This window comes from Salvelinus sp. IW2-2015, linkage group LG8 (genome assembly GCF_002910315.2).
Source record: "Salvelinus sp. IW2-2015 linkage group LG8, ASM291031v2, whole genome shotgun sequence".
NCBI classification, from domain to species: domain Eukaryota; kingdom Metazoa; phylum Chordata; class Actinopteri; order Salmoniformes; family Salmonidae; genus Salvelinus; species Salvelinus sp. IW2-2015.
Window position 1 is genome coordinate 9152692 of NC_036848.1, and position 12925 is coordinate 9165616.

The 12925-nt window shown below is 46.8% G+C and overlaps 1 long non-coding RNA gene across 1 annotated transcript in view; it reads right to left on the reverse strand.

Annotated features, from left to right (window-relative positions):
• Nucleotides 1–3753: 3753 nt before the first annotated feature.
• The window catches only part of LOC139028130 (uncharacterized), a 220871-nt gene continuing 211699 nt past the window's right edge, over nucleotides 3754–12925 (reverse strand). The window contains exon 3 of the long non-coding RNA XR_011480309.1: nucleotides 3754–3831. This is a non-coding gene — a long non-coding RNA (uncharacterized lncRNA). The remainder of the gene's footprint in view (nucleotides 3832–12925) is intronic.

A 12925-nucleotide genomic window follows, 5' to 3' on the forward strand; every position in this document is an offset into this window, starting at 1 on the left:
AGGACTCTGTAGACACTAGGACAACAACCTCCTGTTGACACTAGGAACAACAACCTCCTGTTGACCTGGACAAGGACCTCCTGTTGAAACAGGACAAGGACCTCTGTTGAAACTAGGGCAACAACCTCCTGTAGACACTAGGGCAAACAACCTCCTGTTGACACTAGGGCAAGGACTCCTGTAGACACTAGGACAACCAACCTCCTGTAGACACTAGGGCAACAACATCCTGTAGACACGAGGACAACACCCTCCTGTAGACACTAGGGCAACAACCTCCTGTAGACACTAGGGCACCAACCTCCTGTTGACACTAGGCAAGGACCTCCTGTTGACACTAAGACAACAACCTCCTGTTGACACTAGGGCAAACAACCTCCTGTTGACACTAGGACAAGGACCTCCTGTAGACACTAGGACAACAACCTCCTGTTGACACTAGGACAACAACATCCTGTTGACACTAGGACAAGGACCTCCTGTTGACACCAGGACAACAACCTCCTGTTGAAACTAGGGCAACAACCTCCTGTAGACCACTAGGACAACAATCTCATGTGGACACTTGGCAACAAACCTCCTGTTGACCCTAGGACAACAACCTCCTGTTTGACCTAGGACAACAACCTCCTGTTGACACTAGGACAACAACATCCTGAAGACACGAGGACAACAACATCCTGAAGACACGAGGACAACAACATCCTGAGACAGAGGACAACAACATCCTGAGACACGAGGACAACAACATCCTGAAGACACGAGGACAAACACATCCTGAAGACACGAGGACAACAACATCCTGAAGACACGAGGACAACAACATCCTGGAGACACGAGGACAACAACATCCTGTAGACACTAGGACAACAACCTCCTGTTGGCACTAGGGCAACAACCTCCTGTTGACACTAGGGCAACAACCTCCTGTTGACACTAGGACAACAACGTCCTGAAGACACCAGGTAAACAAGCACACCAGTCAGTGGCCACAAGCCTGCCCATATGCTGTAGACAGCTAGAGACAGGCCATGGTGCAGACAGCTAGAGTCAGGCCATGCTGCAGACAGCTAGAGTCAGGCCTGCTGTAGACAGCTAGAGTCAGGCCATGCTGTCAACAGCTAGAGTCAGGCCTTGCTGCAGACAGCTAGAGTCAGGCCATGCTGTAGACAGCTAGAGTCAGACCATGCTGTCAACAGCTAGAGTCAGGCCATTCTGTTCACAGTTAGAGTCAGGCCATGCTGTAGACAGCTAGAGTCAGGCCATGCTGTAGACAGCTAGAGTCAGACCATGCTGTATACAGCTAGAGTCAGACCATGCTGTAGACAGCTAGAGTCAGGGCATTCTGTTCACAGCTAGAGTCAGGCCATGCTGTAGACAGCTAGAGTCAGACCATGCTGTAGACAGCTAGAGTCAGGCCATTCTGTTTACAGCTAGAGTCAGGCCATTCTGTAGACAGCTAGAGTCAGGCCATTCTGTTCACAGCTAGAGTCAGGCCATGCTGTAGACAGCTAGAGTCAGACCATGCTGTAGACAGCTAGAGTACAGGCCATTCTGTTTACAGCTAGAGGCAGGCCATGCTGTAGACAGCTAGAGTCAGGCCATTTTGTTCACAGCTAGAGTCAGGCCATGCTGTAGACAGCTAGAGTCAGACCATGCTGTAGACAGCTAGAGTCAGGCCATTCTGTTTACAGCTAGAGTCAGGCCATGCTGTAGACAGCTAGAGTCAGGCCATTCTGTTCACAGCTAGAGTCAGGCCATGCTGTAGACAGCTAGAGTCAGACCATGCTGTAAGACAGCTAGAGTCAGGCCATTCTGTTTACAGCTAGAGTCAGGCCATGCTGTAGACAGCTAGAGTCAGGCCATTCTGTTCACAGCTAGAGTCAGGCCATGCTGTAGACAGCTAGAGTCAGACCATGCTGTAGACAGCTAGAGTCAGGCCATTCTGTTTACAGCTAGAGTCAGGCCATGCTGTAGACAGCTAGAGTCAGGCCATGCTGCAGACAGCTAGAGTCAGACCATGCTGTAAACAGCTAGAGTCAGGCCATGCTGTAGACAGCTAGAGTAAAGGCCATGCTGTAGACAGCTAGAGTCAGACCATGCTGTAGACAGCTAGAGTCAGACCATGCTGTAGACAGCTAGAGTCAGGCCATTCTGTTTACATCTAGAGTCAGACCATGCTGTAGACAGCTAGAGTCAGGCCATTCTGTTTACAGTTTAGAGTCAGGCCATGCTGTAGACAGCTAGAGTCAGGCCATGCTGTAGACAGCTAGAGTCAGACCATGCTGTAGACAGCTAGAGTCAGGCCATTCTGTTTACAGCTAGAGTCAGCCAATGCTGTAGACAGCTAGAGTCAGGCCATTCTGTTTACAGTTAGAGTCAGGCCATGCTGTAGACAGCTAGAGTCAGACCATGCTGTAGACAGCTAGAGTCAGGCCATTCTGTTTACAGCTAGAGCCAGACCATGCTGTAGCAGCTAGAGTCAGGCCATGCTGTAGACAGCTAGAGTCAGGCCATGCTGTAGACAGCTAGAGTCAGACCATGCTGTAACAGCTAGAGTCAGGCCATTCTGTTTACAGCTAGAGGCAGACCATGCTGTAGACAGCTAGAGTCAGGCCATTCTGGCGATATTTAGATAACGATGGGAACACAGGGACACTAAACCTGCGACAACCTGGTTAATTTGGGTCCCGAGGCAAAACCAGTTGAGAACCACTGATCTACAGCAGGGTTTTCCAAACTTGGTATTGAGGATTTCTACACTAAAGGATTCCAAGGCACCGGTGGTTTCACCTGAATCAGATCTGTTACTTACTGATCCCAATAAGTGTTTTTGTGGTTTAGAGAAACCCTAACACATAAAGGAGGAGGGAGGGCCATGATGTTGGCAAGGCAGAATGTCATTAAGTTTGTCCTACTGCTCGGGCAGCTGCTACTGCTCAGGCTGCACCGCTAACACATGGGCGACGTTCATATGACCATGTGCCCAATGTTAGCGTTAGGTTGGAATGGACATGGGGGGACAGGGAGAAAGACCTGCTGTATTCTATCACTGACTGTTCTGAGTCATGGTTCACTGACTGTCCTATCTCACTACCACATCATGCGTGCCCTCGGGGAGAGAAAGATGGAGAAGAAGATGAAAGATGGAGAGAGAGAGAACGAGAGAGCGAGAGAGAGAGAAAGAAAGCGAGATGGAGAGGGAGAGAGAGAGAAAGAGAGATGGAGAGAGATGACAGAGACAAGTGAGAGAGAGAGTGATGAGAGAGAGAGAGAGGATGGGGAGGAGAGGAGGAGAGATGATGGGGAGTGGTGGAGAGATGATGGGGAGTGGTGGAGAGATGATGGGGAGGAGAGGAGGGAGGATGATGGGGGAGAGGAGGAGAGGAGGAGAGATGATGGGGAGGAGAGGAGGAGAGATGATGGGGAGTGGTGAGAGATGGATGGGGAGGAGAGGAGGAGAGATGATGGGGAGGAGAGGAGGAGAAGATGATGGGGAGGAGAGGAGGAGAGATTATGGGGAGGAGAGGGGGAGGAGAGGATGAGAGATGATGGGGAGTGGTGGAGAGATGGGGATGCATAAGAGGGGGAGGACTGAATGAGAGAGATGGGGATGCATAAGAGGGGGAGGACTGAATGAGAGAGATGGGGATGCAAAAGAGGGAGAGGACTGAATGAGAGAGATGGGATGGGAAGAGGAAGAAAGATGTGGGGTAAGAGGAGAGAGAATGTAGAGAGGAAAGAGAAGAATGTGGGGACAGTTAAAGACAGAGATATGACACTTACCGGTATCACCTCTTCTGCCCATCCTTCCACGCTTTCCAGGAGGACCTGAAGGAAACACAGACAGAATGCAAAAGTCATCAGTGGAAAGTCAGGGAAGAAGTTGTAGGTTTAGAGCTGGGGCTAAAAAGGGCATATGGGGATTGTGAACTACGGATGAGATAAAACAGTTGGATGTGTGTGTGTGTTGGCAGAGAAGTATGTCCATTGGGGGTGTTCTATACAGTTCATTTGCAAAGTATCCAGACCCTTTGACTTTTTACCCATTTTGTTACGTTACAGCCTTATTCTAAAATTTATGAAATATATTTTTTTAGCATCAATCTACACACAATAACAATCAAATTTGTGCAACTGCATTAAAATATAAAAAACTTTACCTAAGTATTCAGACCCTTTGGTATGAGACTCAAAATAGAGCTCAGGTGCATCCTGTTACCATTGATCGTCCTTGAGATGTTTATACAACTTGATTGGAGTCCACGTGTGGTAAATTCAATTGATTGGACATGATTTGGAAAGGCACACACCTGTCTATATAAGGTCCCACAGTTGACAGTGGATGTCAGAGCAAAAACAAAGCCATGAGGTCGAAGGAATTGTCCAAGAGCGCAGAGACAGGATTGTTTCGAGGGTACAAAAAATGTCTGCAGCATTGAAGGTCCCCAAGAACACAGTGGCCTCAATCATTCTTAAATGGAAGACGTTTGGAACCATCAAGACTCTTCCTAGAGCTGGCCTCCTGGCCAAATTGGGCAATCGAGGGAGAAGGGCCTCGGTCAGGGAGGTGACCAAAAACCCCATGGTCACTCTGACAGAGCTCCAGAGTTCCTCTGTGGAGATGGGAAAACCTTCCACAAGGACTCCCCAATCAGGCCTTTCTGGTAAGGTGGCCAGACGGAAGCCACTCCTCAGTAAAAGGCACATGACAGCCCGCTTGGAGTTTGCCAAAAGTCACCTTAAGGACTCAGACCATGAGAAACAAGATTCTCTGGTCTGATGAAACTAAGATTGAACTCTTTGGCCTGAATGCCAAGCGTCACGTCTGGCGGAAACCTGGCACCATCCCTACGGTGAAGCATGGTGGTGGCAACATCATGCTGTGGGGATGTTTTGCAGCGGCAGGGACTGGGAGACTAGTCAGGATCGAGGGAAAGATGAATGGACAACAGAGAGATCCTTGATGAAAACCTGCTCCAGAGTGCTCAGGACCTCAGACTGGGGCGAAGGTTCACCTTCCAACAGCACAACGACCCTAAGCACACAGCCAAGACAATGCAGAAGTGGCTTCGGGACAAGTCTCTGAATGTTCTTGAGTGGCCCAGTCAGAGACTGGATTTGGACCCGATCGAACACCTCTGGAGAGACCTGAAAATAGCTGTGCAGCGCCACTCCCCATCACACCTGACAGAGCTTGAGAGGATCTGCAGAGAAGAATGGAAGAAACTCCCCAAATACAGGTGTGTCAAGCTTGTAGTGTCATACCCAAGTAGGGTCAAGGCTGTAATCGCTGACAACAGTGCTTCAACAAAGTACTGAGTAAATGGTTTGAATACTTATGTAAATATTATATAATTTTTATATATAAATGTGCAAAAATATCTAAAAACCTGTTTTTGCTTTGTCATTATAGGGTATTGTGTGTAGATTGACGAGGGTGAAAAAATGAATTTAATCAATTTTAACATAACAAAATGTGGAAAAAGCCAAGGGGTCTGCATACTTTCCTAATGCACTGTATTCTCACCGCAGCATACCGCAGCATACCACAGCATACCGACTGAGGTTTGAAGCAACTTTTAAATGAGGAACCACTGTGTGTGAGGTGCTCCAGATGTAAAGACGCCAAGAACATCTGGATGCACCTGAGTGGGAACAGGTGTGCGTGTGTGTGTGTGTGTGTGTGTGTGTTGTTGTGTGTGTGTGTGTATGTTGTGTGTGGTGTGTGTGTGTGTGTGTTGTGTGTGTGGTGTGTTGTGTGGTGTGTGGGTGAATTCAACCAATGCAGTCACTCAGTCATCCCATATAGCACATAAGTTCACAGTCACCCATTACCCATAGTAATCACAACCACAAGTCCACAGTCAATCCCAGATACAGCATTATCACGAGTCATGCCCATACACAAAGCGAGTCATCATACAGCATGTCACGTCATATACACACAGTCACAGTCAATCCCATTACAGCATGTCAACGTCATCACATACACACAGTCACAGTCATCCATATACACAAGTTCACAGTCATCCCAACACAAGTCATCATCCATCACTAGCAAGTCACAGTCCAGTATGCCCCGATATATCAACACACACAGTCATCCCATAACACACAGTCACAGTCATCCCATATACACACAGTCACAGTCATCCGATAATACACATAGTCCATCGAGTCATCCATAACACAGTCACAGTCAACGCCACATACACACATTCACCAGTCATATCCATATTAATCACAATCATCCATACAGTCATCCCATATACACACAGTCACAGTCATTCCCATTACACACATCACAGTCATCCCGTATACACCAAGTCACAGTCCCATCCCGTAATACAACAGTCACAGTCCATCCCATATACACACAGTCACAGTCATCCCATATACACACAGTCACAGTCATCCATATCCACACAGTCACAGTCATCCTATACACCACAGTCACACATCCCATAACACACAGTCACAGTCATCCCATATACACACAGTCCACAGTCATCCCATATACACAACAGTCACAGTCATCCCATATCACACAGTCACAGTCATCCCATATACACACAGTCACAGTCATCCCATACACAAAGTCACAGACATCCCATACACACAACAGTACAGTCATCCATACACACAGTCACAGTCTCCCATACACACAGTCCACAGTCATCCCATTAACACACAGTCACAGTCATCCCATACACACGACAGTCCAGTCATACCCAGTATACACACAGTCAGGAGCATCATAACCAGTCAGTCATCCATACCACACAGTCACAGCATCCCATACAGCACACAGTCAGACAGTCATCCATACACACAGCAGAACAGTCATCCCATACACACACAGTCACCAAAGTCATCCCATATACACACAGTCACAGTCATCCCATACACACAGTCACAGTCATCCCATTAACACACAGTCACAGTCATCCCATACACACACAGTCACAGTCATCCCATATACACACAGTCACAGTCATCCCATATACACACAGTCACAGTCATCCCATACACACAAAGTCACAGACATCCCATACACACACAGTGACAGTCATCCCATCCTCTCTCTCTGATGGCCAGCCAAACCAAACACAACCCCTCTCCTCCACTGGTTTGGTGCCAATCCTCACCTCACCCATGACCTGCCATTAAAGCCTGTCTTGAGAATTTGGGCTGATAGGGTTGGTCTATCTCATGTTGAGGAAGAGACACAGTACAGCTATGAGGCAGCCAGAGCAGTTAAAACACCAGGACAGGTGCCAGGATACTGTATGGTGAGGCCAGCGAGGATGAGACAGCCAACATAGTAAAACTAACAGTAGAGAGACCAGGGCAGAGCAAAACAGAGCAGGAGCTATGATGGAGCCAGATGCTTTTCCCACTGAGAATTCAATAAACACACAGACCCCATGCTGGTGAATATGGGAAAGGTTGGAACTTCTGGAAAAATGAGTCATACGCTGTATAAATCTAAATAAATATGTGTAAATCTCAGCTCTTGCTTGAGTACAGATGTAGGATCTTAATTTGATCACCCTGTTGCAGTAGAACTGTACTGCAATGCAGGAAATGTAAAATGTGTAGTGTATTTGAGGTTTAAAAAGGTTTTTGAAGTTTGTAATTTACACTTTGAAATGTCAAACTCGATTTTCCCTTATGGGAAATGGATCAATCCCTACAAGAAATGTCAATTAATTATAATCCACATTATTCACATTTCCTGTTGCTGCAGGATTATTTTCCTGCTATAGCAAAACTGGCTCAAATGAAGATCTATATGTATATATTTGAACTTTGTTTTTGAGATCATAGCACACAAGTGCACATAGTACCACAATACATTTACCCCAAAACTCAGAAAGGTTCCCAAAGGCATGAAGATTTTTTTCTTCTCAATTTCTTCAGTCCACCACCATCCAGCATCCCTCTGCCCCAGAACGCTCTATCTGGCTATTGGACCCCCTCGCTTCCCCTCACAACCACCTTCAGAGATCCCCCCGACTGTGCAGGTAAATGGGAACCATACTGGCTCTGGGCCTGGCCTGGGTTAATAGTCTAGCTTTGTGTTCTGCTGCTAAACTGCTCTGGCTGCAGATATGCTTTCTACTTGCAGTCTGTTCCTCTTGTTGTACCTCTGCAGACTCCTCCAGCACAGTCCTGTTCTCTCTATCATCTCTCCTGCTCCGTAACTGATTCTTTCATTTCATATCTCCCTCCCTCCAGTTCTCCCTCCTGTTATCTCTCTCTCTCCCTTTCCCTCTCTCTCTCTCACTCGCTCTACCTCTCTCGCTCTCCCTTTCTCTCTCTCTTTCTCACTCTCTCTACCTCTCTCTCCTGCTCTCTCTCTCTCTACCTCTCTTTCTCACTCTCTACCACTCTCTACCCCTCTCTCTCTCTCTACCCTTCTCTCCCTCTCTCTACCCCCCCCCTCTCTCTCTCTCTCTCTACCCTTCTCTCTCTCTCTCACTCTCTCTCTACCCCTCTCCCTCTCTTTCTCTCTATCTACCCCTCTCTCTCTCTTTACCCCTCTCTCTCTCTCTACCCCTCACTCTCTCTCTTCTACCCCTCTCTCTCTCTACACCCACCCCCTTATCTCTCTATATCTACCCCTCTCAATTAAATTAAATTAAATTAAAATTCAAGGGCTTTATTGGCATGGGAAACATATGTTAACATTGCCAAAGCAAGTGAAGTATTAATAAACACAGGTGAAATAAACAATACAAATGAACAGTAAACATTACCCTCACAAAAGTTTCAAAAGAATAAAGACATTTGAAATGTCATATTATGTGCAAATAGTTTGTTCTTCACTGGTTGCCCTTTTCTTGTGGCAACAGGTCAAATATTGCTGCTGTGATGGCACACTGTGGTATTTCACCCAGTAGATATGGGAGTTTATCAAAATTGTGGTTGTTTCTAAATTCTTTGTTTTCAAATTCTTTGTGGATCTGTGTAATCTGAGGGAAATGTGTGTCTCTATTATGGTCATACATTTAGCAGGAGGTTAGAAAGAGCAGATACGTTTCCACCTCATTTTATGGGCAGTGTGCACATAGCCTGTCTTCTCTTGAGAGCCAAGTCAGCCTACGGCGACCTTTCTCAATAGCAAGGCTCACTGAGTCTGTACATAGTCAAAGCTTTCCTTAAATTTGGGTCTGTYACAGTGGTCAGGTATTCTGCCACTGTATACTCTCTGTTTACTGCAGCCAAATAGCATTCTAGTTTGCTCAGTTTTTTTGTAAACTCTTTCCAATGAGTCAAGTAATTATCTTTTTGTTTTCTCATGATTTGGTTGGGTCTAATTGTGTTGCTGTCCTGGGGCTCTGTGGGGTCTATTTGTGTTTGTGAACAGAGCCCCAAGACCAGGTTGCTTAGGGGGCTCTTCTCCAGGTTCATCTCTCTGTAGGTGATGGCTTTGTTATGGAAGGCTTGGGAATCACTTCCTTTTAGGTGGTTGTAGAATTCAACATCTCTTTTCTGGATTTTGATAATTAGCGGGTATCGGCCTAATTCTGCTCTGCATGCATTATTTGGTGTTTTACGTTTTACTCTGAAGATATTTTTGCAGAATTCTGCATGCAGTCTCAATTTGGTGTTTATCCCATTTTGTGAATTCTTGGTTGGTGAGTGGACCCCAGACCTCACAACTATGAAGGGCAATGGGTTCTATAACTGATTCAAGTATTTTTAGCCAGATCCTAATTGGTATGTCAAAATGTAAGATCCTATTGATGGCACAGAATGCCATTCTTGACTTGTCTCTCAGCTCGTTCACAGCTTTGTGGAAGTTACCTGTGGCGCTGATGTTTATGCCAAGTTATGTCTAGTTTTTTGTGTGCTCTAGGGCAACAGTGTCCAGATGGAATTTGTATTTGTGGTCCTGGACCTTATTTGGAACACCATTATTTTAGTCTTACTGAGATGTACTGTCAGGGACCAGGTCTGACAGAATCTGTGCAGAAGATCTAGGTTCTGCTGTAGGCCTTCCTTGGTTGGGTACAGAAGCACCAGATCATCAGAAAACAGTAGACATTTGACTTCAGATTCTAGTAGGGTGAGGCCGGGTGCTGCAGACTGTTCTAGTGCCCTCGCCAATTCGTTGATGTATATGTTCCATTAGGGTGTGTGTTTTGCAAAGTTTAACCACACACTTGTTGTTTGTGTACATGGAATTTATAATGTTGTATGTTTCTCCCCCAACACCACTTTCCATCAATTTCCATAGCAGACCCTCATGCCAAATTGAGTCAAAAGCTTTTTTTTTTAAATCAACAAACCATGAGAAGACTTTGCATTTATTTTGATTTGTTTGTAGTACAGTGTTTTGGTAAAAAGCCAATTTGACATTTGCTCAGTACATTGTTTTCACTGAAGAAATGTACGAGTCTGCTGTTTATGATAGTGAGGATTTTCCCAAGGTTACTGTTGACCCATATCCCACGGTTGTTATCGGGGTCAAATTTGTCTCCATTTTTGTGGATTGGGGTGATCAGTCCTTAATTCCAAATATTGAGGGAGATGCCAGAGCTAAGGCTGGTGTTACAGAGTTTAAGTATAGCCAATTGGAATGTGTGGCCTCTCTCTCTCTCTCTTTCTCTCGCTCCCTCTCTCTGCCGCTCTCTCTCTTGCGATCTCTCTACCTCTCTCTCTCTCTCCCTTTGCTTCTAACTTTCCCACCTCCTCTCCCTCTGTTTTTTTAATGTAGGCATCACTACCTCGCTCCTGTCTCCCCCTCCTCCTACCTCATAACCCTGCATGCCCCTGGCTCTTTTTGCCCCACCACCCCTGCCCCCTCCACCCCCAGTACAGGTATTAATAGCCCCCGAGTGCTCTCCACTTCCCCTGCTCCACTCCCCCATTTCCTCCAGCCATAAACACCACAGTGAACCTGCCCTGGCACCTGCCCTGGCAGGGACTGACAACTCAATACCAGGGGGCCAGAACAGATTCCTGGGGCGGTGGGGGGGGGTGGGGGGAAGGGGAAGGTAGGGGGTAATTGGGGTTCAGGAGGTACAGAGTCTCGAGAGTATAGAGCTTCATGTCGCTAAGTTTATCCTGACCACTGACTGTGTTCAGAGCAATAATCCAGTATTGAGATTTCTGGTCTGTGGTCTGTTGGTCACCAGGAGCCCCTGCAGTACCTCTGTTTCTGTTGGACATGAAAGGCAGAGGGAGGTGTCATGCCGACAGACACGGAGGTGGCCAGGGCTGAAGGGGACTGTAACCGGACCATGTGATTCGTCGTGTGCATAAACTTCCGTGGTTGATACAGGCTGATGAGGGCCAGGATGACTGGAGGATTAATGCTTGGTCTCTCTCCATGTTTCCATGCTTTGTGTGTTCTCTCCATGTGTTCCATGCTTGGTCTTCTGCCATGTGTTCCTGCTGTGGTCTCTCTCCATGTGTTCCATGCTTGGTCTCTCTCCATGTGTTCCATGCTTGGTCTCTCTCCATGTGTTCCATGCTTGGTCTCTCTCCATGGTAATTTCCTAACACTCTTAAATAGCTTCCTTTGTGTCTCTCCTCTAGCTGATCTGACAGGACTTGACAAGTGGAAGCACATCGGTGAAAACCTATCTAGACCCTTCACCTCTCAATCGCGTCCAAGGAAAGGAGACAAGGAGAGGAAGCCATGTGTGACTATTAGGACAATCACCATCAGTGATCTAAGGTTAAAGGTTATCCAATCCTGGATGGTGTGTAAAGGTTTATGCCACAAGCTAATGGCAAAACAGGCTAAGAGATCTGAGATAAGAAATAACTGAGGTCAACTAGTATCTGAAGCCAGAAGAGAGCGTATTGAAGTAACGTTAATTGTTTTTAACACTTGAACGATATACTTCGACCTCTGACTTGGCTCAGTTGACCCCCATCCGCTCCTCAAACTACCTAACAGAGTTTGGCATCAGTGTCCATATCCACAAAGCGTCTCGAAGTAGGAGTGGTGATCTGGGATCAGTTTGGCTTTGTAGATAATAATGAATAAGATCATACTGTATATACAGAGGGGACCTGATCCTAGATCAGCAGTTCTACTGTGAGAGGCGTTATGGATACAGGCCCAGGAGGAGGAGTAGTCAAATCACCTCTCAGCGAATATACACAAAATATACCAAACATTAAGTACACCTTCCTAATATTGAGTTGCACCTTTTGGCCTCAGTCAACATGGGCCAGTATCCCTGTGGAACACTTTCTACACGTTGTAGTCCATGCCCTGATGAATTAAGGATGTTCTGCGGGCAAAAGGGGGTGCAACTCAATATTAGGAAGGTGCTCCTAATGTTTTGTACACCCAGTGTATATAAAACACAGGACTACACGTTTTTTTGACTACACTGGGCCTTTAACTGTTGCCCCTGGTTGGGGGTCTGGGATTGACTGGCTAGAGCTAGCCCTGAGTGGCAGGAGCATTGCCTGTTTGGGAAAAGACACACGGAGCACAGCCCACAGCCCACTAAACCTCACACCATGGCCTGCAGTCACACACAGAGAGAGACCGTTCACCCAACATTACTTTCGGAGAGGTGAAGTCAGTGTGGAGACAGTACTGAAACTCCAGTCAGAAAAGGAACAGGTTCAGACACACACACCAGCATGCTCATACACACCAACATACACAGCTCATTTTAGACATGCTGACATCCACAACTAGCTCACTGACAAGAGCCATCCGCTTGACTGGGGACTGGGATTGGAAACAATTTCTCCATCAACGCTTATACCGGTGTGTGTGTGTGTGCACGCGCGCGTGGCCGGGCTCCGGTCTGGTGAGTGTTACCAACTGCATCCCATCATCCTGGATTCCATCTGCTATGACCCTGTAGGCCACCCCCCTCCCACACACACAAACACACACACACACACACACACACACACACACACACACACACACACACAC